A 24260-nucleotide genomic window follows, 5' to 3' on the forward strand; every position below is an offset into this window, starting at 1 on the left:
GGTTACAGGTTTTTCCTGAACTTCTGTTTCTTCAACTTGGATGTTCTCTGCAGTGTTCCCTGTCTGTACAGTGATTTTCCTTAGCATCCAGGTACAAGCCAGCAGTCTCTGCAGCCATCCATGCACTGGGACAGAATTATGGTGAACTGCCTCTGAGGCTTTAATTCAGCAAAGCCTTCAGGCTTTTATGACACTGGAAGCCTCAGTGAACTGACCCAGCCCTTCCTGGCTTGGGTGCTTTGAGAAGAAGAGGGAAAGTCAGGAGCACAGCCCTGCCCACAGGGATCCCCTGGGGTCTCCAGGGCCACCTCTGCCCAGAAATACCCAGGACAGGGAAAGCTGAAGAGGTGATTTAGAGAACTGTTTCTTTGTGCCACAAATGAAGAGCACTCTGAGCTGAACTAAAGTTAACATCTAAGTGTGGAGAACAGAAAATATTCAACAAAAAATCCCAGAACAAACCCCAGAGGAAGAGGCAGCATCTCCCCCGTGTACCAGGACTGCTGCAAGAAGTGAGTCCCAGTTGGCATCAGCAGCACTGTGAAATAAATCCGAGTGCCTTCAGGGGATCGTTTCCCATCCTAGCATCAGCCTTTTTTTTTTTTTTTTCTCTCTCAAACCCTGAGGCAAAACAACTGCACACACTGCAGTGAAAGCACTATCAGAAGCAGTACTTCGTTTCTGCCTCCCTCCTTAGCCCTGAACCTTGGTCTTTGCTACAACAAAATTAAGAATCCTTCATTCCAGTCACAGTCCCTGCTGCCTGTGCTTCTCAGTGTGAAGAGAGTGTCCCAGGTAAAGCACCATTTACCTGCTTAGTCTGCAAATATGTTTCTAAGTTGCTCAGATGCTGAACTGGCCAGAGGAAAGCCAGGCTCAGAGGCATAATTCAACATGTGAGATAAATTCTCCATAGATAAAGCAGCAAAACTTTTTACAGGGAAGCAGAACGTGGTTAAGGGCAGTGAAAAAGGAGGCCTGGGCTCTGCAGTGTTTGTATCCCACAGACAGCAACCCCTTCTCCAAGTCTCACAAGACTGAATAACAAGACCCGTGCCGTTCTCAAGAGACCTTTTTTGGTGTCAACCAAAAGTGAATTATTAATCTCCAGGCTTTCCACCCCACATGGGGACAATTCTTTGCTCATGAGTGACCCTGCTCAGCTTGACACCACTCCTGCACACCCCCTGCTTGCTCAGCACCACAGTTTCAGAGCTGTGCAAACCACAGAGTTTCATCCACCCCCAGAGAAACCCTCTCAGCCCCTTCTTATCATCTATAAACTCACACTCCAAACCTCCTTTATCTTCTGCTCTTCAGAATGTGCTGCCAGAAGAGTCCTGTTCCCAAGAGGTGGCTGGAAAACCAGCAGCATGGAGCACCTGGAGAGGAATGTGGGGACTGGGAAGAGTCCCCCACATGTTTTTGCAAGACCCAACCATGCTGGCAGCTGACTGCACCTTCCTGATAAGTCCCTGAACTGCTCACAGTGTGGGAGCTGTACCAGGGGAGCTGGTGCACATCCTGACATGAGGGCACCTGAGAGATGGATTCAGCCTCTGAGGTTGCGGGGTCACTCCTGGAAGCTTCCAGCTAAACTCAGCAGGAAAAGGGTTGGATGGTGAGGAAGCACCACAGGAATCACCATGAATTACCTCTCCAGTTCAATAGCCCTCCCTTCCCTTTTTACACTGCCCCAATTTGATGCAAAAAGCAAGGTCAAAGATGAAGAAAGTAGTAAACACTCTCAGGGAGACACTGCAGAGAGTCTGTGGCAAAAAGACCACAAAGACCAAATCCATCCTGGGTGTTGTCACTCAAGGATGCTACTTGCAGGGATCACCCCACCCCCTTCAAGCTCAAGTTACAATTTATAATGCTGAAACTGCAGGAAAATACAGTGCCACAGCTCTCCCCAGAAGCGAGGACCACTGGCTTTGCATCCACAGGCACATCCCACCAGGGATGCCCTGGAGTGCCCCTCCTGCCTCTCCAGGACTGCAGGGAACCCAGGAGGGGTGCTCAAGGCTGCCCTTACTGCACTTCAGCTGCACAAATTCCAGAAAGCCCCTGGGAATTTGAGATTTGTCATCATTTCCCATCTCACATTTCCTACTGGAAATCCCTCCAGCTGGTGAGATGCTGTAATAGGTACCATTTAGTGAGCTAATGAAATCCAGATGGAATTGTCAGAAAGACAACTGACACCTTAGGACTCAGAGGTCTGCATTTGGCCTTTTGCAGTTTGTGTCTCGTGGCAGTGAGCTGAGGGCCTGGCATCTTTTCTCCCCAGATTAAAAGTTCTCCCTGCCTAAAAGGCTGCTTCAATGTGGCACCAAGGAGGCCACTCATCTCTGCTCCCTTGTTGATACAACAGTGTTGTCTTTCTGGATGATTCCCGTTAGGAGAACGCTTGCAGGGAGCACACTTCCCACACACTGTACAACTACAGGGATGAGGGAGGGTGGACAAGCAGATAGACACAAACTCAAGTGCTCAGCACTGAACATACCTGCCCCACCTGCTCCTTGGTGGAGAGCACAGATCTGGACCTCAAACTGGAACATTTCTAAAGCTGGGTGGAGGCAGACCCCCTCCTCATAATTTCCTCATGCAGCTGAAGGTCTGACTATCCTGAATACCTTCATTACCTGCAAAATTTGCCACTTCACAATACACCTGGGCTGTGGGGGACTCCATTAGTGACCTTCCTCCACTGGGAAAGCTGACCACTTATTCATAATAGCAGCATAATAATTGCAGTATTCTACCTTTAGCCCTTGTCTCCTGATCCCCCAGCTTGTATCTTTAGCCACACACAAGCCCAGGGAAGGAAATGCCTTCATCTCCTGCCAGAATTTAGTGTCAGAGCCTTTGATGAGAAAATTCGACAAAAGCTTTCTGGAAATCCAAGTACACTCTGCAGTCTGGATCAGGCCTGTGGTGGGAAATGGCCAAAAATGCAAATTCTATGCAATAATCTAAAGTACTTTTTCCACAGGCTGAGCATGAACGTCCCTTGGTAGAGAGGAAGCCAAACCTACCGCGTGGAGCATTTCACCCAAGGGTCTTGCTTCAGACCCAGGTAGACTTTAAAGGAGATGCTCTGAATTTCTGTTGAAGATTGGCAACGTGTGAAGGCAGATCCAGACAGCCACAACACTCTGGGGCTGGGATGACATCTGGAAACCATTATAAAGCTCAGACCTGCTCATGGGATTCCACGCACTTCCCGCCTGACATGGGAACAGCCTGTTCCTCATTGTTCGGCTGCTTCTGTTCCTCAACACATCAACTACAGACAGGAGAGACAGAGCAAGTGTCTCCATGCTGGGAGCTGCCTTTTTCTTCCTGCCCTTTTAAATCACTCCTTTGTCCCCTGGTTCCAGTACAGGAATTCTCCTTGTTGGCATTGTGCAGGCAGCATCCCTCCTGCCGGCACAGGGCCCTGCTCCACACTCCAGCAGGCACAGCCCCTGGGACCAGGGCAGCTTGAAAAGCTCTTGGCTGAGGCCTGAAACCAATTGGAACGGGGCAGTTTGGGTTTTCAGGTCTTTTCATCATTGTTTGTTTTGTTTTGTATTCTTTTAAACACCATTTCCTAAGCGCCGAGCAATGAGGGAACAGCACAGAACAAACTTCTTTCCTTTCCTAATTTCACACACCAAACAGGACCCAGGGCTTTCCTCAGATCCTCCAGGGACTCTCTGCAGTGTCTCATACATTGATATTTCAACATCCTTTCTGTCTCCATTCTTCTTCCACAAACTCTAAGCACTCTCTCCCCTCTCTTCCCTGTTTTTAGGGAGGTTTTTATTGAGAGGCTTCAGCTAAAACACCACAAACAATTCCACTACTGAAAAAGCAAACTTCATTCAGAGGGTCCCTGCTCGATGCCCACTTTCTGCTGACTAAAGGAGACCAAAAATGCTACTCTGCTGCATATTCTGCCTCATTCTCCTGATCTGCTCCTGCATTTAAAGGTGGGGAAGAATCAGGTAACACACGTGCAAACAGCTTTGCTATCAGAAGACCTCCCAGTCCTGCCCTGCAGGAGGGAAGTCTGACAAAGCAGGAACATCTGGATGCAGCCAGAGCAGTCTGTGCACATTTACTGAACAAGCTTCAATACCATCTAATTGTTTCCAAGCAGTTTCATGTTCTTAATGTTGTGTCAAGAGCAAAGGCAGAGCACTCAACATGTTTAATGACCAGAGGAAAGCCCCAGTACAAGGAGTCAGGCGATGCTGGGAGAAATAATGCTGCTCCCTAGGATTCCTGCCAGGCAGAAAATACCTCCAAAGGACTTCCCAAAAAGGGATGGATGGGGAGAAGCTGGAAGGCAGAAACAACAAATGCCCAGAGCACCAAAGGCCAATGAAAGGAAGGCAAATTAGGTTTTTAAGAGTTCATCATTACTCAACCAAACTCATGATTATGTTTTCATGGCAGAGGTCTGACTTGGCCCATAACCAGTGGTGTAAGTGACTGCTTGGCCCCACGTGCAGTTGTAGCCAACTTGAAGCCAAGATGGGCTGATGGATGGGTGGTGGGGATGCTAAGCTGCTGGTCCAGGAGCAAAAACCCCAAACTTGCTAAAATCAGCAACACTTCAACATTTTTTAAATTGACACCAAAGTACTGCAAAGGAAGGAGGGAAAAACCCAAACCAAAACAAAACCCAGATTATTTTTATTGCCTCTTGCATGTCAGCTGGCATCCTCTGGCCTGGGATAACATCCCCTAATTACATAGCTTGCCTTCCTAACACACTCTGTGAGGCATTTACAGTTGCTGTAATAATACAACAGGCAGCCAAGAAGCATCAGTTCCATACACCTCTGACCTGCAAGTGACCCATTAATTAGTGAATGCCCAGGGTTAACGAACAGAGCCCTTCCTACAGGGAGGCAGGAGAGCAGCCTGAACTCCAACCTCAGTTAACTGGGAAATCTATGCCAGGAGGTGTTTACACATTCATTAGTGGTGTTGGCAAAACAAAACACAGCAGAAAAGCCCTTTCCTGTTAATATTCTGCTCAGAATAAAATGAGAAGTCCCTTTTTTCTGCACGCAACAATTATTGTGGAGGTTGAATCGTTACTGTGGAATTAGACCCTGAGTTTGGGAGCTGCAGGCAATTAGCTCCCAGTTGGCCTCGGATGCTTTGCCAGGGTTTGTCTGCCACCACTACCAAATCCCTTGTTTTATCCTTGGGTTGGTAGCAATGTGGTTCTGCACACTCCACATTACAGTTGGATATGCACTGCCAGAGCCCTGGAAGCATTTGGACATGGGTTCAGAGGGCACATCTGGCCCAACACATGGGTGCAAGGCTTGGGCAGCCCCAAATTCCCTCCTGGGGTTATCAGAGCCATGGCTGGAGCAGCCCTTGGACCCAGGAGGCTGTGTTTCCACCCTCAAATTCTCCCAGAGGGAGAATTATACCCCATGAATCCAGAAAAGGGGCACATCTGATCTCTCCCCAGTGCTGATGGGGGAGATATCTGGGACTTAGGGTCAGCCCCCCTCAAACAGCCACCAAGCCAAGAACTTCAGTGTAAATGGGGTCAGATTTCCCCCCATGTGCCTGTCAGGTGCTCAAATCAGGACAGAAAGGGAAGGTTGCTGTTGTCTCCAGTCAGATCTCTCAAAGCAGCTCCCAGCTCTGCAGTTTGCAGAGGCAAATCAATAGCAGGGTTATTGCTACAATCTGCTGATCCCAGCTGCCATCACACAATGACACGGACATGTCCCAAAATGTACTCAATCCTCAGTTAAATCTCCTAAGGCATGATCTAGACCTGACAAGAAATATAACAGGTGAAAATTGCAGAGCAACTGATGGAGACTCTGGCATCCCAGGCAGGACCCGGGGTTGTGCAGTCACAGGGGTGATGGATGGAGCACGAGCAGCTTGTTACTAAAAAAACACAGAAACAGCTTTTTCTGTCAAAAGAGTAATTTTGATGGGAAAGCCCCTTTTTGACAGAGCACCAAAAATCTGGAAGCTATTTTTTTATATTTTCCTTTTAAAGACTAATGTAAACACTTCCCAGCTCAATCAGAACAACCCTAATGAGCTCTAAGGATCTCCTCTCCCTCTTGGGAAAGGGAGCGTCAGCTCTGTTGACAGAAGTGATCATCTTTAATTTCCCCTAATATTTTTCCTAGAGACCCGAGACATTCCTTGGGCAGCCTGTCATTCCCAGAGATGCCTGAGAGCTGCTGGAGTGGCCCAGCCCAGTTAGGAACCAGTGCCACACGTCCCCTCCTGGAAGCACCAGCTAAAACTTGCACTTTCCACCACCCCTGAAGTAAAGATGTAGAGAACCCAGAGCAGAGAATTTCCCATCAAGTCTCTCACTCAAGAATCCTCTCTTCTCTGCACAACACTGACTTCCTAGGAGAAAGAAAAAGTCCAGTTTTCCTGACAATCTTGTGGGATCTGAGAAGTTGATATCTGTTGCTGCCAAAGTAAGGAAAGACGTCCCAGATTCACCTCCTTCTCTAAGGGAGGGCAAAGAGCAGAGCTCTGCACTTCAGACAGGTATTTTTCAGCCAAGTGTGGAAGCAAAGATTTCCTTTGATCCTTAGTCCAAACTGGGATTTTTAGCAAAGATGCTCCCTCTAAGTTCCTGGTGACTGTAACCAGCCCACCCACCCACCCCCAGAAGGGAAGAAGTCCCCTGAATGGGGCCACTCCTGAAGAAAATGGTACTCAAGGGAATTTCCACATCATCCCCATCCTGGCTCAGCAATGTGAAAAAACCAAATAAAAGCAATGGTGGGGGCTTGCTCAGCAGAAAAGAAAAATACCAATTAGCCAGAGGCTGAGACAAGAGAAATGAGGTGTGGAGAAGGAAGGGTGAGTGCCAGCACTGGGGGAATTGGGGCAGGGATACCCCAGCCCAGGTTCCTGCACTGCTCATTTCAGACAAGGGCAACATCAGAGGGGCTTCCCTGGAGAGGCTGGGGTTCAGCTGACAGAGACTGTGGCTTATTCACTCCACTCCCCCAGACAACAAACAAACAGAAAAAAACCACACACACACACACACCAAAAAAAAAAAAAAAAAAAAAAAAAAAAAAAAAAAATTCCTCCCTGCTATTGGAAGATGAGGGGATTTTTGCTCTAATCCCTACCCAAACATATTTAATGCCATTAACCACTGGCTGAAACACACTGAAACACATCACTGTCAGGCAGCTGCATGCAGAGCATGGGGGGGATTGCACGGAGCTCCCAACCTGTCCTGCTGGGAGCAGAGACCCAGAGACAGGAGGAGAGTGTGAGCCAGCTTTAAGGAAAAGCAGAGTTTGGAAGACTTTATAGCCCAAGATAGAGAATTAATCCTGAAGACCCAGTGCAAATCTCAATTACCTCTGTGTTTTACACTTTTACAGAGTCACAGAACGTTGAGGGTGGAAGAGACCTCCAAGATCATCAGCCCAACCTTTGATTAACACCACAGTCAACTACTTAAACCATGTCCTTAAGGACCAGCTCCAAATGCCATCCAGGGATGGTGACTCCACCATTGTCCTGGGAAATCTATTCCCATTTTTCTCTCCTTTAGCCCAGTTTGTGTCCACTCTTCTTGCAGCCAATTGGCAGAGCTCAGAAGGAAGCATCTCTTCTCTTGTAGAGCACTGGGGAAAGGGAATCAAAGGGAGAAGAAAGATGACAGCTGGGCAGGGTATTTCCCACCACATGACTCTCCAATACAAAGTATTTTCTCCTTCCCATTTTAAAACTGGGAAAGAAAAAAAAAATCACAAAACCTCTACAAAGCTGCACGAGGCACCATTTTTTTTATTTTTTTATTTTTTTTAATAAGGAGACACTCTAACATGGGTTTTGTTTTACTGCAGATTACTGGTGAATGCAAAGCAGCAAGCATTTGTATGAAAAAAGCCATTACTGGAGTTGGGAGTATTCAGTTCTGTAATATTATAAAAGTCAAATTATCCCTTAAAATGATCCCTTCCCTCATTAAGAGCTATTTGAAAAAAATGAATTTCTCAAGACTTCTATTTCCCAGACATTCCTGACCAGTTCTTTTCTGGGTTACATGGACTGAGGTGATTATGTGGTTAGGAATTCAAATCAGGGATTTGATGAGTTGGACAGGACAGGGGTGGCCCAGCTCCAGCTTGCACTCAGGGCCTGCTGCCACCTGAGTGCTTAGGGCAAGAGGAGCTGTGCAGAGGCTCATCCCTTGCCCATCACTGTGGGAGGTCTTCTGCAGGCTTCAGGTGAACCAGATAATATTCACAGTGATATACTTGGGAAAAAAAAAAAAAAAAAAGAAGGCACAAAGGGCAGCTCCCCTCCCTACTCTTCCCTTTACACCTTCCTGTGAAGCACACAGCTGCACTGAGACATGGCTATGGATCCCCTCAGGAAACTCCTGGCTTACCAGGAAACCTTTTAGGACAAATAACAGGGGGTACCAGCCCTTCATTTAAGGAAAAGGAGAGTTTGGAAGACTTTATAGCCCAAGATAGAGAATTAATCCTGAAGACCCAGTGCAAATCTCAATTACCTCTTTGTTTTACACTTTTACAGAGTCACAGAACGTTGAGGTTGGAAGAGACCTCCAAGGTCATCAGCCCAACCTTTGATTAACACCACAGTCAACTACTAAACCATGTCCTTAAGCACAGCACCACAAAGATTGTACTCATCCCACGCTTCAGGAAGAAAGAAATTCCTCTGAACATCAAGTCTAAACCTCCCTTGGCACAACTTCAGGCCATGGCCATGTCCCTGTTCCCACCAGGAATGACTTGGGGGAAGAGGCCAACACCCACCTTACTCCAACCTCCTTCCAGATGGCTGCAGAGCACTCGGGTCTCCTCTCCTCCAGCAACTGTTTGCTGCAATCAGCCCTTTAAAAGAGAAAGAAATTGGCTTTGTAGGACTGTAATGATGAGGACTTTAAATGTAACCACAAATATAAAACTTTAAAACTCTCATAAACAGATCTGAAAGGGAGCCAGAGGAACTGGTATGAATGTGAGCAACTATAAACCTGGGCAAGAAGGAGAAGCAGATAAGAGTTTTCCTTTTTTTGGTGTTTATAGGAACTAGCTTGAAAATAGGACATTTTATAAGCAGGGCAAGACAGGTTTTATTCTTTTATTCTGTTTTATTTTTTGCACGCCCAGTGAGTTGGTGAGCAGAGTCAGAACACAGGAACATGCCAAACACAAACGTGTCAGCCCAAGGAGGTTCTTCAGGTGGCCTTGGGCCAGATGAACATTTGACTAAAAAGCCCACCTAATTTTAGCAGGCTAAAAAGTCTGGAAAAGCCATTAACTATAGAAAGGGCAGTGCATTGCTTTGTATCTGGGGAATGGGGGAGCAGAGCAAGGGCTCTCGGGCCCTAATTAAAAAAAAAAAGTGCATTTCACTCAACGGAAAGCACTGTGAAATGAAGGAAGTTGGGGCTTTTCCAGCAGGGCTCATAAAGCTGTCAATAAGTTGAGAAAGTGGCCTTGATGGTGTGAAAAGCCATCTCCAAGAATGAAAAAAAAAAAAGGAAAAAAAATCTTTGCTGTTCAATAAGGCCTAACAAATCATCTAGGATCATATAAACGGCAAATTTAACAGCAAATTAGTAGTGTTTATGAAATCTAGACAGCCAGCCACAGAGACAAAAATCAAGAGCAGGTAATAATGAAATCACATTCAGTGGATTTTATTATGGTTTTGGGTTTTTTTCATTCTGGGCCTTCCATTGTTGCTCAGGACAGTGAGGGATTGTCCTCCTTTTGGAAGCAAAACATTCTTTTTGGGAACACGATGCCACCAGCAAACTCTTGAGAGACTCTGTAGGATCTTGGGGAGGGGTGGGACACCGGGGGCAATGGGTTCACACTAGAGGTAGATTCAGATGAGATGTCAGGAAAAAGTCCTTCCCCATGAGGGTGCTGAGACCCTGGCACAGGTTGCCCAGAGAGGTGGTGGGAGCCCCATCCATCCCTGGAAGTTTTTAAGGCCAGGCTGGACGGGGCTCTGAGCAACCTGAGCTGTGGGAGGGGTCCCTGCCCATGGCAGGGGGGTGGAGCTGGGGGAGCTTAAAGGTCCCTTCCAAGCCTGACAATTCCAGGATTCTAAACACATCAGGCAAACCTGGGCACATCCCCAGCCAAGGGATCCCAGCACAGGGACCATCCTGGGGCAGGTTTTGCCTGGCTTCCTACAGCTCCTCAGTGCACTCCAGAGCTGGTTTCCAGCTGGGAGAAAAGTCATCACTTTATCTTTACAGACTTCCAGAGGACTGAAATGGCTACTTCTCTTCATAAAATTAATGTCTGCTTTTTATGGGTTCCAGCTACAGCTGGGAGCCTGATCCTGCTTAGAAGGGGCTGTTAATACAATTACCAGGCTGGTTTTACACTGTAAATTCTCAGATGTTTTCTTTGCAGTGTTTAGGAGTTTCTCATTTAGATGTGCCCTGGAACTCAGGTAGGGTTGTTACTGCAGCTGGACTGAAGGTTAATGCTGGCACTTGCTTTATAAAAAACATATTTTCCAAGTTTACAATGGCCATAAAAAGCTTTTCCTTCTTGCTGAAACTTGGCACTGACACTTCAGCAGAGCTCCTGAGCATATTTTTTGATAAATAGGGAAGAAAAGACACCCCCACTCCGTGTGGTTTTCAGGCCCAGAGGTGTTGGGGGGCAGAGAGGGGTGGGGGGGTTGTACACGAGGTGTGGGGACATTTCCACAGCATCTGCAGCACAGTCTGAGTTACCTCCAAACTACACATGAAGCAAAAAGGGACCCCAGTCTCTTATTCTCCATTAGGAAGTGATCCCACATTAACTTAATTGCAGGCTGATAAACCTCCTGAAGTGAACACAGTTATGAATCTTTATTTTTAGGCATTTTATATCAGTGGATTTATCCCCTTATGAGGAAAATAATCAGTACCAGTATGAACCCTTACTCTACTATAATTATGCCAACACAATTCTGAATGTGCAGTTAATAATAAAAAAAAATAATAATCACCTTTTTATCCAGTGTGACTGGATATCAAATATTAGCCAGACTCAGTCAAAGAAGCAGTGAAGGGGGAAAGCAGGAGCACAGCTCAAATGAAGCACATTTATCTAGCAGCCAGGAAACAATTTCCCCTTCCCAGAAGAGTTTGAGATTTTTCCCCAAAAAATCAGATGACAACTTAGTCTCAAAAATCTTCAGGTGCTGAAAGACAGGAAGGAAAGGGGAAAATCTGTTGGATGAATGAAAAAAAAACTGGGAGGATGCTTTGTTTTGATCTTTAGGATGTTTGTTTGTTTTCAGGCAAGAGGCAACTTTCAGCCACAACAGGATATTTAAAATCTCTTTCAGAAAATGCTGACTCAGGCCATTTAGGAAAGGAAGCAAACACAGGAGAAAAGTCCTTGCAAGGCTAAGTCCTGGTTAAAAGCTTGGAAGCTGGGAATGGTCAGATCTTGCAAGGGAGCAAGGTCAGCACGGGAGCCCTGGAGAGATCTGTGCCATTAAAAATGCATTTCATAAGTGACCTGGAAAAGGGCACGAGCAGTGAGGTGGGAAAGTTTGCTGACAGTACTAATTTTCAGAGCATCATGATGAACTACAAAACAATTTTATGATACAGTGACAGGTAATAAAATGGCAGATGAAATTCAAAGCAGGTAAAATGTGAAGGGAATCACCCAGAAAAAGCCACAATCAAATCTTCCTGTGGGAAGTGATGGGCTCCATAAGCACACAGGAGCAACACCTTCAGGGGGTCACAGATGGATCTGTGAAACATCAGCTCATTGCTCAGGAGCAATTAAAACATATCCCTCACAAGAAATTCCTAGGAGTAAAGAACAAGCCAGAGAATCCCAGGATGGCATCAATCTCTGCTTCCCCTGCAGCCTGACCACCTCCTGCACTTGTTGTTCCCCCAACTCAAAAAGGATGTTGTGGGATTGCAGAAGGCACCAAGGCTGCTGACAGGGAATTACAGCTCCCAGCATAAGGGTCAAGCAAGCCAGGACTCTCCAGCACAGAAAGAGCTGAGGAAGAAAGGACAAAATTCTATGAAGCCACAAGTGATATAGAGAGTTAGAGAGTGTTCACTCCTTCTTCTAACATAAGAATTCAGAAACCATCAAACACTGCTGGGAGGAGCCAAGCTCCAGTCCCATGAGGATGATGCTCTACCCTGAACATTTTGGCTCTGTGGCAACAGAGGTTGTGGTAGTTAGAAATTTACCTCAGCTCCAGAAAACATGGAGACAATTAAAAGGGAAGAAAATGTCCACCAAGTCCTACCAAATATACAAAATCCACATTTACTGCAAGACAACTCCTAAACTGAAAACTTCAGAAATGTTGAGTGCTGAGAGAAGTTTCCATGCATGCTGGCACTGTTACTGCTCTGCCTGCACCTTGGGCCCATTCTTTTCCTACAGATTGCAGTCCAAATGTTCAACTAGTAGAGCAGGAGAGTGGGAGCTTTACATCTCTGTTTCAGTTTATTTTACCCCTTAGAAGAAGTAAGAGAAGTGTCTGGTTTGCATAGACTGATCCATGAAGGGCTGGAGAGCCTTAGGGGTCATTCCTGGGGTGGGACAGGGGGTTCTGAACGTGAACCTCTCATCAGTCACTGCATTAAATTCTTTCCTGGAGCAAAACCCGGCAGCAGTCTGAGTTTCAGTATCTCCAAAGATCCTTCTGTGATACATTCTCATGAGCCACTTGGATAAAAAGCCAGGGAGAGTACAACAGAGTAAGTCAGAGGAGGAGGAACAGCAGTTCTCAAGCAAAGTCTTTAGCAGGAGACTGGAGGCAAGAAGGTCTCAGGATTGCCTGGAATGCCCCCAGACCTTGCTGGATCCATCTGTCTTTCAGCATGATGTAACCAAGCCCCCCCTGCACCAGGTGGTTTGTGTCAAGTCTCTCCAATTGCCCTCCAGCCATTCCCCCAGCCCCTGCCAGGACACTTTCCCAGCTTGCTGAGCTCACTTCCCCCTGCAAGAAGGGTTGTTGATGGAGCAATAGTAACCACATGGGCTCCTTCACCCTCACCCAAATCATCTGCTCCAGCAGGGCTGTGCTCAGAGGATGTAGTATTTCACACATCAGCTCACAAGGACTCAGAAGTTCAGAAAATAATGCATGCAGGGATGGAGTGCACCTTGCTGCCTGCAGCATTTTGTTTCCTTTTTTTTATTATTATTTTTTCAAAAGATCTTCACAGTCAATTTTCCTTCTGTTGTCATTTGTTGACTCAGCTGCACTGGCAGCCTGAGGCAATGGATCTGGCATGGTGGGGCTCCCATTCATCCAGTTCAGTTGCTGGTAACAGCTGGGATAGCTGTGGGTCTTTGGGGTATAGGTTCTGGTTGAAGCAGGGAAGAAAAAAGTCTCCTCAGACTGCAGGCCAAAAGCATCCCAGCCACCTCATGTTACCACGTTTGGGATTTCCACTTCTCCTCCACCTATCTGTCCTTTAGGGCATTAAGAAGGAGAGGCAGGAGATGGTTGCTGGCCTAACCTGAGCTAGGAATGTGGAACTGGAGATCATTTGTCAGGGGTAAAGACCAATTTGTTATTAGTTGCAAACTGTTGCCACCATGAACCACTGCATTCTCCATTATATTTCTAAGCTGTCTGCAAGATCCCAGGCATTTTTATGGGATGCACCACTTGTATAGGTTACATTCAGCAGAGACATTGACACAACCTTAATTCGAGAAGGACTGCAAACTCCAAACATATTTTCTGCACACAAAGCAGCCACCTGAGCCTTGACTCTGCCTCAGGAACCAAAGCTGGTAGGCTGAAAACAAGGACAGACATTCTGGAAGATCCATGAAACCCTCTCATTAGGTGTCTTCTCAGGAGCTGATGAGATCCTTGGCATCCAAAAGAAACTTCAGGAAATGATACTTCCCAAAGCGTAGCCCATCAATATGTGGCTGCTGTACCTCTCCCCAAGTCAGTTCTGCTCAGACATCTTCAGACATCTTCCCCCGCATGTCAGGAGCTCTGCAGGTAGGATGCACACAATTTATGGGTTTAGAATGGTTATTTATTGGTTAATATCCCCAGGAGGTTTCTAGGAGTTTCGTGTTATCAGGTTAAGTATTATCACACCCAGGGAGTTTTCCCTGACCAAGCAATCAGCAGGCAGGCAGGGATGTTATTAGCTTCTTCAAACGGGCTGATTCTCATCTTTGTAGCTGCTGTCTTCCATTTTTCTAAGTTTTCCCTTACAGTTTTACAACTTTTCATGTCAACAGTTTCCCTCTCGAATCCTCAAATCATTCTCTCAATAATTACACTCTTGTTTTCCATCTTCCTACCATGCCAGCCCTTAGCTGACAGACTTCCCCACAGCTCAGGAACGATTTTCTCAGCAAACTTGAGCCAAGGTCACACAGCTGTGCTGCACCAAACCAGGTCCTGGAGCTGAGAGCACTGAACTCCTGGGCTGTGGGTTACATTGGGTCATCTTGGCAACCCGGGGCTCATCCTGCTGGCTTACAAAGATCTCTGCTGACTCCCAAAGCAGAAACCTTACAGTGACATCTGAAGCCTGAGCAGCCAGGACAAAGTCCCAGGGGCCAGGACAAGGCTGGGCTCAGCCACACAACACTGTGCTCAAGGGACACCAAGGGAAAGCCTGACAAAGACCCAGCCACCAGACCTGCAGGAGATGCACAGAGCAGAGTGGAATGGGATGGGTTACACCAGCACCCAGCCTGTCCCACCACTGCTCCCCTTCACCCCTGAAACCCTACCCAAAGGCAGAATAATAGCTCTAGAAATAAATTCTGATTACTTCCTCGAGGCCTCAGTGTGTTGAGTGGGGAACAATGTGTTGTTGCCATCACTGAACAGCAACCACTGAACATCCAGGAGGTCAGCAGCTGCTGCCCAAATGCATTTCTTTCAAGGAAAAAAAGGCAAAAAGAAAAGAGGGGCTGAACTCTCCCAGTGCTCTGTCCTTCAAAACAACAGCTGGGAACTCACCCCCAGGAGGGCTTCACTGAGCCTCAGCACCATCCCTGCATCTGCATAGGAAATGACTTCTCTAGCTGAGGGCCAGGGAATACCCACCCCAAAACAGGATGGGCCTGAGCCCCTCTTCACATCCAGCCAAGCTGAAACATCTAGACAAAGGATGAAGAGTAGATTCCTGGGAAAACACTGATGGAAATGAAAGAAGTTTGGAAAAAACTCTAATCCTTCCTGTCAAAAATGAGCTTTTGCCAAAAATATGTTTACCCTTTCACAAAGGAAAACAAAGGAGCTTTTGCAGCAGCAAGCAAAGGTGGCTCAGCCAAACTGTACTGCACCAGCACCAAGCTGCTCCTGAGCAGCAGCTCTGCTGGACAGTTCTGCCAGCCCTGTCCAACTACTTCAAACATTTGACATTCTTACATATTGTAAGAAGAGGGGCTGGATGAAACCATCTGAACAAAATAAGCTGAATCACTGTTTTATCACCTAGAGCAGTCAAACAATTAACTGCAAGTACAAGCCACTGTGGCTTCAACCTCACCTGAGAACAAGGCTATGAACTTTTGTGAGCCAGTCCATGACTTCATTACCCAAAGCTGGAATAAATCATTTTCATCCAGCTGGAATAAACCATTTTCATCCAGGGGACCATTCACTCCATTGTTTGCTCTCCATCATCCAAGTGTGAGACTGCTCATCCGAGTTGCACAATCTGACTTCTGCTGCCTCAGTGGATAAAAAACTTTCCAAAGAAAGAGGAGAGGAAACAATCCTTTTATGCTGAAGAACTCATCCTTTCAGAGGACAAGGACACCAGACAATTCCCAAACAAGAAGGAAAGCATTCCTATGGCTGCTTGAGTGGCTACAGATAATTCCGAGGATCAGCCCTAGGAAAGACAACTGAAGAAGATAAAGCTGCAGTCATGAATATTGCCTTGTGGCAGTGAGAAATTCACCTAGAAACAACTAAAAGAAAGTGGCCAGCCCAGGGTATCCAAAACAGAACATACAAGATTGGCAGGACTCCAACACTCCCCTAATAACATCCCACAAATGCAGCTTAGATTTGTCATTAACAGGTTTATCATCCAAGATCCTTAACCATCAGTCTCTGTCTGGCCAAATGAGTCCTTTGCATTTCACAGCATCCTCTGGGCTGATCCCATTGCAAGGATTCCTGTGGCTCCCCACACACAATACAATGTTGGGCACTGATGGCCATTTCCTCCTGAATTTCCTGTCCTTGGAAAGCTTCATCTGCAGCTTTCAGGTACTGGAAGTTGTATCCCCACCCACCTGGAGTCACAATTGGAAGCTTGCCACCAAAATGTCACTCCTAGCATCCTCCAGCAGGACTGGAAGGGAGCTGGGCCAGAAACTGGACCAGAAGAAAAGGGAACAATAAGTCATTTGAGATGGAACCAGCAGTCAGTAGCTGACAAATTAACCTTCTCAGAGTAAAGTAAGTTTCTAATACACCTGCTCCAGATGAGAACGTCAGGATTTAAACAGGTACCAGATTTGCATAATACCCTTAAGATAAGCAGCACTGTGCCAAAGCCCTGCAATGCATGAAGGATTTATTTCGTGTCTTATACATTTCTGTATTCCACAAGAGGCCATTCATCATTGTGCCAGTACTTCAGAGATTTCACTGAAAGCTCCAGCAGCTCTAGATTATGGGGGTATTATATATTTTTTCCCCACTGCATAATCATTCCCAGAAGCCTGCTAGGGAAAAAAAAAAAATATCCCATTTTCATCATGTAGGCTAATGACACTGCCAGAGTTGATATTTACTTTTAATGACTGCCCTAAGACATTGAAACCTCTCTTTCTGACCAGCTGAACGGATCTGTTCAATACAATTTAATTTCCAGCCATTTGGATACACACTCAACATCTTACAGACAAATCTTCATCAGTGCCCTGGCTATACAGGACCTCTACAGTAAGAAAAAAATTCCAAGTGCTATAATTGTAATGGGAGATTTTTCCTGATTCAGGCACAGGAAGGGATACCCTGATACTCAGTTTAATCTCAGTTCCTATCCATGCTGCCAGCAGCACAGACACAACCTGTGCCCCCCCCCCAGCACAGCCCCATCCTGCCAACCCCAAATTAATCCTGCCCTGAATGTCACTCTCCAAAAACTCACTGGTGCCTTCCTTGGCACTCAACCTGCCTGATAAGGACAGGAACATGTTCAGCAGTTGGCAGCTGGTCAGTGGCAAGCGATTTAACCCAAAAATTGCCATTTTGTTGGTCACTACAGTGGGAAATGGATCCAGTAAATCCAGCACCAGCCCAAAGCTCGTGGGCAGGTGGGATATTGAGGGGAGGTGGAAGTTTGTATTCCAGGGGTTTAAGAGCTTAACTCAATTAAGCTCCTCTTGAGACTGCCAGGGTCAGATATGAGACAGTGATGAGGCCATAAAAGTTCCCTGTTGAGACTGACATTATTGATCAATCCAGAAGCTACATGAAATTTGTCCCATCTGGAAAGAACTCTGCATGCAATCTCTTACTTCTGGTATCCTGTGAATAACCTTTAAACCTCCTGCCTCTGCTTTGATTCACATGTGGTTTAACTCAATCAGGTTTCCTCAAACAGGAAAGCATTTTCAGGGTGCAAGGATCATGTCAGGCAGTGCTGTTCAGGGGGGGGAAACCTTCTGATAAGAGGAAGGAGGAGGTTCCTATAGATCAAAAATCCTGTACCATCACTGCCAGAATCACTGGATATCCTCACTGTGTTACTCCTTTGCTCCAACTCTGCTGCTACTTCTGCAAAGAGGCCCTTGGAAGGTTTATAGTTTTAAATAAAAGGAGGCCAACAAGAATCATGGACAGAAAGCAGGCACAAATGTCACTGCTATGATCAATCTGACTTGTAGGACCTGTTTTAACACCTGAAAACCTTTGAAGACCAATAACTGAATACCCAGGGTGACTCAGTACAGGGCGGGATGGAATTTGGGGGTTTCCTTGCTCTGCTTTTTTTCAGCCCAAGTGCTGAAAACAACCTCAGTAATATGGATTTGGGGCTACAAGATCAGTGGTCTGGCCATGCCACCCAACCCAACAACTTCTGAGCCCAGTGCTCTGTCCCACCCCCACCCAACAGCAGCACAAAGCTTTCTTATACAGAAAGCTACAAGCTGGAAGACCACATGGAACAGGCTGTGGCATAAACCCAATCTTCTCTAGGTATGAAGGAATCTCAAAGTAAGACAAACATTTTAATTACTCCCAAGTAGGGGAAATGTTTCCTGCAGCAGGCATCAAAAAACCAATGCTCAGACCCAGGAAATGGGAGCACTCTGCTGCTCACAAGCCATTTGGATTCATCCCTCAGTGCTTTTCTGTACACTGACACATGGCTAAACAGCTTGGCCAGCAACAGGTCCAGAGAGCCAACCTTCCATCCAGAACCTCATTTTTTCTGGTCCATTATTCAACCCCAGCTGCCATGGACAACTGCATTACCCTCTGCCTCTCCACAGCAGCTTTTACCAGCCTTGCAAATCTCCTTCCTCACAGCACTGAGGATAAGAGAGGCAAAAATGCCTGGTAAATAAAGTCTGTTTGCTGACCAACAGTACCTAGGTCACCAAAACTGTTCACAAACCTGAGTGGTACCTCTCCTCTCCCGGAACAGCCATCAGGGAAGGAACAGCAGCAATTTGTAGTCACCTTCTACATGGAACTTGCCTGGTTTTTTCACAAGCTGAGATGTCTCTGAAAACACAGAAATGGAGCAAAGAGATCAAAATCAGGGCAGGCTCCAGGCAGGCACAGAACTGACTCCAGCTCCATCACCTCCCAGCCCCACAGCCCAGCCTGGGTGACTTCACCTCCTCTCTCTGCTGCAGAGACTGGGGCTGGGCCAGTGACCAGGACAGCTGTGCACTGCTTTACAGTAGGAAGAGTCTTTGGTAGAGCAACAATTACAAGTGTAATCATTTTTTAAGTGAAAACTGATCCCAACCTGACAGGGATGCCAGCACAGACTGCGATTCCCAGAGGAGAGTGCTTACTTGGGAGATTTCTGGAATTTCCTGCTTCTGGACCAATTAGGAATAATACAAGATGATAATGATACATCCTGATGACAATGAGCTATGTCACTCATCATTTTGCTTTTGGCCCAAAATTTGGAATTATAGACAAAATAATGGGAAGAAACAGCATTTTTTTGCACTTGCAAGGTTTTTCCCAAAGACTCTTCAGGGAGACTGGAGAACTGTTCTTCCATCTGTATTCTTTTACCCAGCCCATCCTTATGGATCCTCACCTGGCAGATTACGTATGCTTCTGGAATGGGTTCTCAGGAATTTGAGTTATAAACAAGAACAGCCACAGTGCATTCCCTGGGTTCAAAGGAGACTCAGTCACAGACATTTCAGATCATCTTGCAGGAAAAGGGAAATCCAAGGGGACCTTTCCTACATTGACATCATGAACAGCCCTGGGAGACAAAGAAGAGCTGTTTGTTGTCTGCACTGTTCTGAGCAAAGAGAGGAACATGGGCTCAGCACAAACTGAGATGTTGAATGCTGATTTTCTGAGCTCTGGATGGATACCCAGGCTTCCTCTCTGCCTTGTGTGGGAATGTAAGGAGGACTCAACCTGTCTCTGCCTTGGTTTTGAGCAGGAAGAGGAGGTTCCTGCTGGCCAAGCTGCCATTCTCCACCCATTCAATACTGAACATTGCACATGGTTTGCAACTCAAACACTCAGGTTCCTCCACTATCCAAGGATGGATTCAGGACCCACGTGTTTGGTACTGCCCATTCACATCACAAAACTCAGGCTGTTCTTATAGTTAGGGAAGCAATGACAAATTGCAGCTGGAAGGGATCCCTCCAGGTCAAAGCCCAGCCCAAGCAGGGCTTTCTCCAAAACCCCCCTAGGTTGCTCAAAGCCCTGCCTTGTCAAGTATTGAAAACCTCCAAAAGATATTGCAGAGCCCCTGAGCCCCTGCTGCTTTGCTGCATCACCCTCCTTGACCCGAACTTCTTCTTTAGCTTTGGCTTTATGTTTCACACCACTGGTAGCCAACCCCTCCCCCGGGTCAGGCTGGTTGCCTCCTGGCTACAGCAGTCCCTGTACCCCCTCCTGGTGCCCTTTGGCCTGACAGCTCTGCCTCCCTGCAGCCCCATTTTACACCCCAGACCCACAGCTGGGCTCAGGGCAGAAAAAAGGGATGATGGCCCCAGGAAAGGCTGCTGAGAACTCACTGAGGCCAAGGAGTTGCATTCATCCAGCCCAGCCCTTCCCTGCATCTGAGGGGCCCTCAGGAAAACAAATGGCTGGGAAGAGGCTCCAGCCCAGATGAATTGTCCTGGCAGCCCAGAAGCAGCTCAGGAGCCAGAGACTGGGCAGCCCAGCTTGAGACTCTTAAACAAAATCTCATCACTGGTTATGGCCTCATCCAGGCTCACACGCAAGCCCTGGATCCCAAGCTCCTCACCCAAAACGTTGGCAGGTTTTCAAATTTTGGACCCGAGCCCAGAGCAGAACTTTCCAGCACTGGCCACCTTATTTTACTGGTGCTTTTGCATTTCTGATGTCAATATCATTTTAGGTAATAATATGTTTCAAGTCAATTCACTGTCTGGGCTTCACGCACATACAAAGTCTGACAGGCAAATAAAGAAAAGGAACATATATTTGATAGATTTAAAAGCTGTTTCCATTTGGATTTCCTTTTAATGGAAACATTCTGTTGGTCTTTGGTTTTGTGGAAGTTGGGGAGTGCTGGATATTTTAAATAGAATATAATTCAGGGGCCAAATTTGACTAAATGGCATCCTGTCAATCCCCTGAAATACTCCCTCCGAAAACTGCAATTTAAAAAGTGTTTCAGAACAACAGGACTGACACTGAAGTGGAAAGGGGAGATTGGTCTGCAGCTCATTGCCTGGCTTTGTGCAAATGCTGCATGATCTTTACAGGAGTGTGCTTTTAAAATGCAAAGTAAAGAAAATACAGAAGCTTCATATGCAGATGCCACGTGTTTCCTGAATAACCCATAAGTAGCTGCCATCCAGGCCTCCAGAACAGCACTTCCTACCTGGACTGGAAAGTTCAAACCCGTGAGTGATCAAAGAAATACTGAGCATGTGCTGGGCACACACCAGAATATTGACATGAACAACCCAACACTTCAAAGCAACTCTATAATACCAAGTAGCACGACCATTATCTTAGTAGGGGGGAAAAAAAAAAAACCAAAACACGAAGAAATTGATTAAAAAGATCCCTAAGGAACAGATTATCACTTCTACTGTCCAAGCACTTATAACAAGTACTGGTTGAGAAATGGGTCTGTAGATAGAGAAAATTGCTGGGTTCATTTCTTTGCAAGCACATTCCACAGTTCTTACTGAAAAAAATCCCTCCTTTGGTAGATCCACGTTATGACAAGTATTTGGCAGAAAGCACAATGCCAGGGAAGTTGTTTGCCTTGCCTTTCCCCCTGAAAATGGAAGTTTTGCTGCTCGAGAGGCCAGCAGAACCAAGTCCCTGAGGGAGGATCTGCCCCAGAGGAATACAGGGGAAGGTCTGATGCCACTTGGCCCCACACCCATCCAGCCCTCACGTTAACTGCATCAGACACACAGAAATCAGCAACAAACTTCCCAGGAGCCAGAGACCAACAAATCAGAGCAAGGACAGAGACTCAATCAAATACCACCACACAGGGTGATTTCCATCTCTATCCCCAGTCCTGTGTTATTCTTTGATTATAGTGACATCTAAAGGTCACCGTTTAAATGGTGTTAAACTTCCTGGTGTCACTCCTCCTGCTTCTGTTTCCCTTGCCTGAGCTCATCTCTAATAAATAAATAAATAAATCAGTGAATAGTTGAACACTTGCTACGTTGTGAATCAAAGTGGGAACCAGCAATACATTCAGTATCTTTTACTGGTTTGGTTTTTAAATAGACAGAAAAAAAAAATAAAAAGACATCTAAGTTTGTTAGTACAAATGTAACTGAAGAATCAAGATCAAAAAGGGAATATATAGCCTATCATACATCAAAATAGTGGACCTGATCCCAGATTTATGTCTGTTACAAGCAGTGACTTCCAAGAAGAAACCCCAGGTATTCTGCAATACAAGGAAGAATGAATCTTGCTCATAAACCAGAACTTTCAGCAGTAAATATTCCCTTTATAACAATTCCTCATGTCTGGGCTCACACAGACAGCTAGACTGGGATACTGCAGGAGGTCCAAAACCTCCAGCTTGTATGTTGTACCCTCAGAAGCCAAACTGATGGAGATCCCTCCAGACCAGACAGCTCAATAAAACATTTCCACCAAGCTCCTGGAGCAGCAGGTGAGGAGCTGAGCCTGTAATGTCATCCTGGTCAGAAAATAGGGATCTTCACCAGGATGGTGGCCAAACCTGACAGAGCTCACTGGAAAACTTCAGAGCAAGCACTGCAAAACCTCCCTCCATGTCACAGGAGTTAAATGTGCACGATGCACATATTGTCACTGGGGTTTGAACATGTATTTGCTGCCAGCAGTGAATAATTACACTTCTTAGTAAGAATCAAGCTCTGTCCTGAGCAGGTGATGACCACAGACACAGCACAAAAGGGGCCAGAGGTTTGTGCACACAAGCTGAAATCCCATTTCACACCCAGGTGACAAGCCCTGGAGCACCCTGACATCCATCCTGATGCTCCACTCAGTGTCACCAGCCTGCAGGGGAAAAAAAAATGGGAAATCAAAGAGCATTTGCTCAGAGCAGGCACTGCTCAGGCAGGGATCAGCCAAGCTTTGTGCACATATGTTAACTGGTATCAGACATCCATCATCCCAAAGCAGCAGCAGCCCAAACCTGGATGGTTGAGCAAGGACACCCCAGTGCCCATGGTGGGTACAAAACAGCTCCACAACCACCTGAAGCCACAACAATTTGTACTGGGGGGCCAGAACCAGCTCTCCAGAGGGGCAGGTAAGTGGGTAAAGTCCCCATCATGGGCAGCTCAGCACCCCTCCACAAGCAAACAACCTGGAAAACCAGGCAAAACACCACGGACACTTCAAAAGGAATGATAAGTCTCAAAAAGGCTTAAATAGAGGGCAACACACGTTCACATATAACATCTCCAAAGGGGAGCAGCCAAATAAAACAAACCATTCCCTCGGCCTCATCCCTCCTGCTGCTCTGCTGAAGGAAAACGACCCCACGGCTCCCACTCTGCAGCCAAAGCAGAGCCCAGAGCTCAGGAAAAGCCATGCAGCCTGGGAGCCTCTGTCTCAAAGTGCTTTGAACCCATATCCTTCTTATTTTTATTATTATTTACAATCCTGCACAGGTGGACACAAAAACCCATCAGCTTCCCTGAGAAGATAAGCACCCACACTCAAAGAGTAACCACCAGCTCCTGAGCCCCCCAAGCCAGGCTGCTCTCAGGCATTAGGCACTAATCAGATTAGGATAAATTGCTTTAAATTGACATTCAGGAGTGCAAGGCCCCCCTGCCTCCACGGGGGCTTCAAGCAAACCTGACCACAGCAGCCCAGCCCCAAAGCATGAAGTATTTGTCTTATTCCAGCAGTTTTATTATCTCAGCCATGGATGAAATAACTGTATTTGGGGAGAGATGGGGGTTAAGCAGGCAGAGCAAGGGATGCTGCTCTCTGTCTCAGGGACATCAGGCAGGGGAGCAGCAGGGAGGGTGCCCTCAGCCCTGCCAGGAACATCTTGGAGAGGGCAGAGGGAGAGAGGAGCAGCAGTGCACATGGAGGGACCTTGTGGATGCTCAGCAACACCCAGCAAGGAAAGCAGATGTGAGACCCTGCAAAGCCAAGCAGAGAAACCCAAAGGACTCTTCCTCTCACTGCTGGGCTGTCTGAACAGCTGCCTCAGCCCCCGGGAACTCTGCTTCACACACACACATTATTTGAGAGTTAAACCAGGAAAGCCTGGTTTCCTACAGATCTGTTTTCCCCTGAATATTCTCTGATGCTTATTAAAGTATTTCCTCCCCAGAGCCACATCTTTACACTGCTCCATCACCTGCTTTGGTCAAAAAGCCACAAGCCAGAGAGATCTGGGACCTCTCTCTCTCAAATCTTGTTGCAATCAGACTGTGGTTCAAAGGCTGTTTCAGAGGGCTGCAAACAGAGAGCAGCAGACTTGCAAACACACAACTTCATAACCTTTGTTTCCTTAGGGGACAAAACAGAAAGAACAGCAAGAGATGAAAGCAGAGAGTGCAGCCACA

This window comes from Heliangelus exortis, chromosome 20 (assembly GCF_036169615.1).
Source record: "Heliangelus exortis chromosome 20, bHelExo1.hap1, whole genome shotgun sequence".
NCBI classification, from domain to species: domain Eukaryota; kingdom Metazoa; phylum Chordata; class Aves; order Apodiformes; family Trochilidae; genus Heliangelus; species Heliangelus exortis.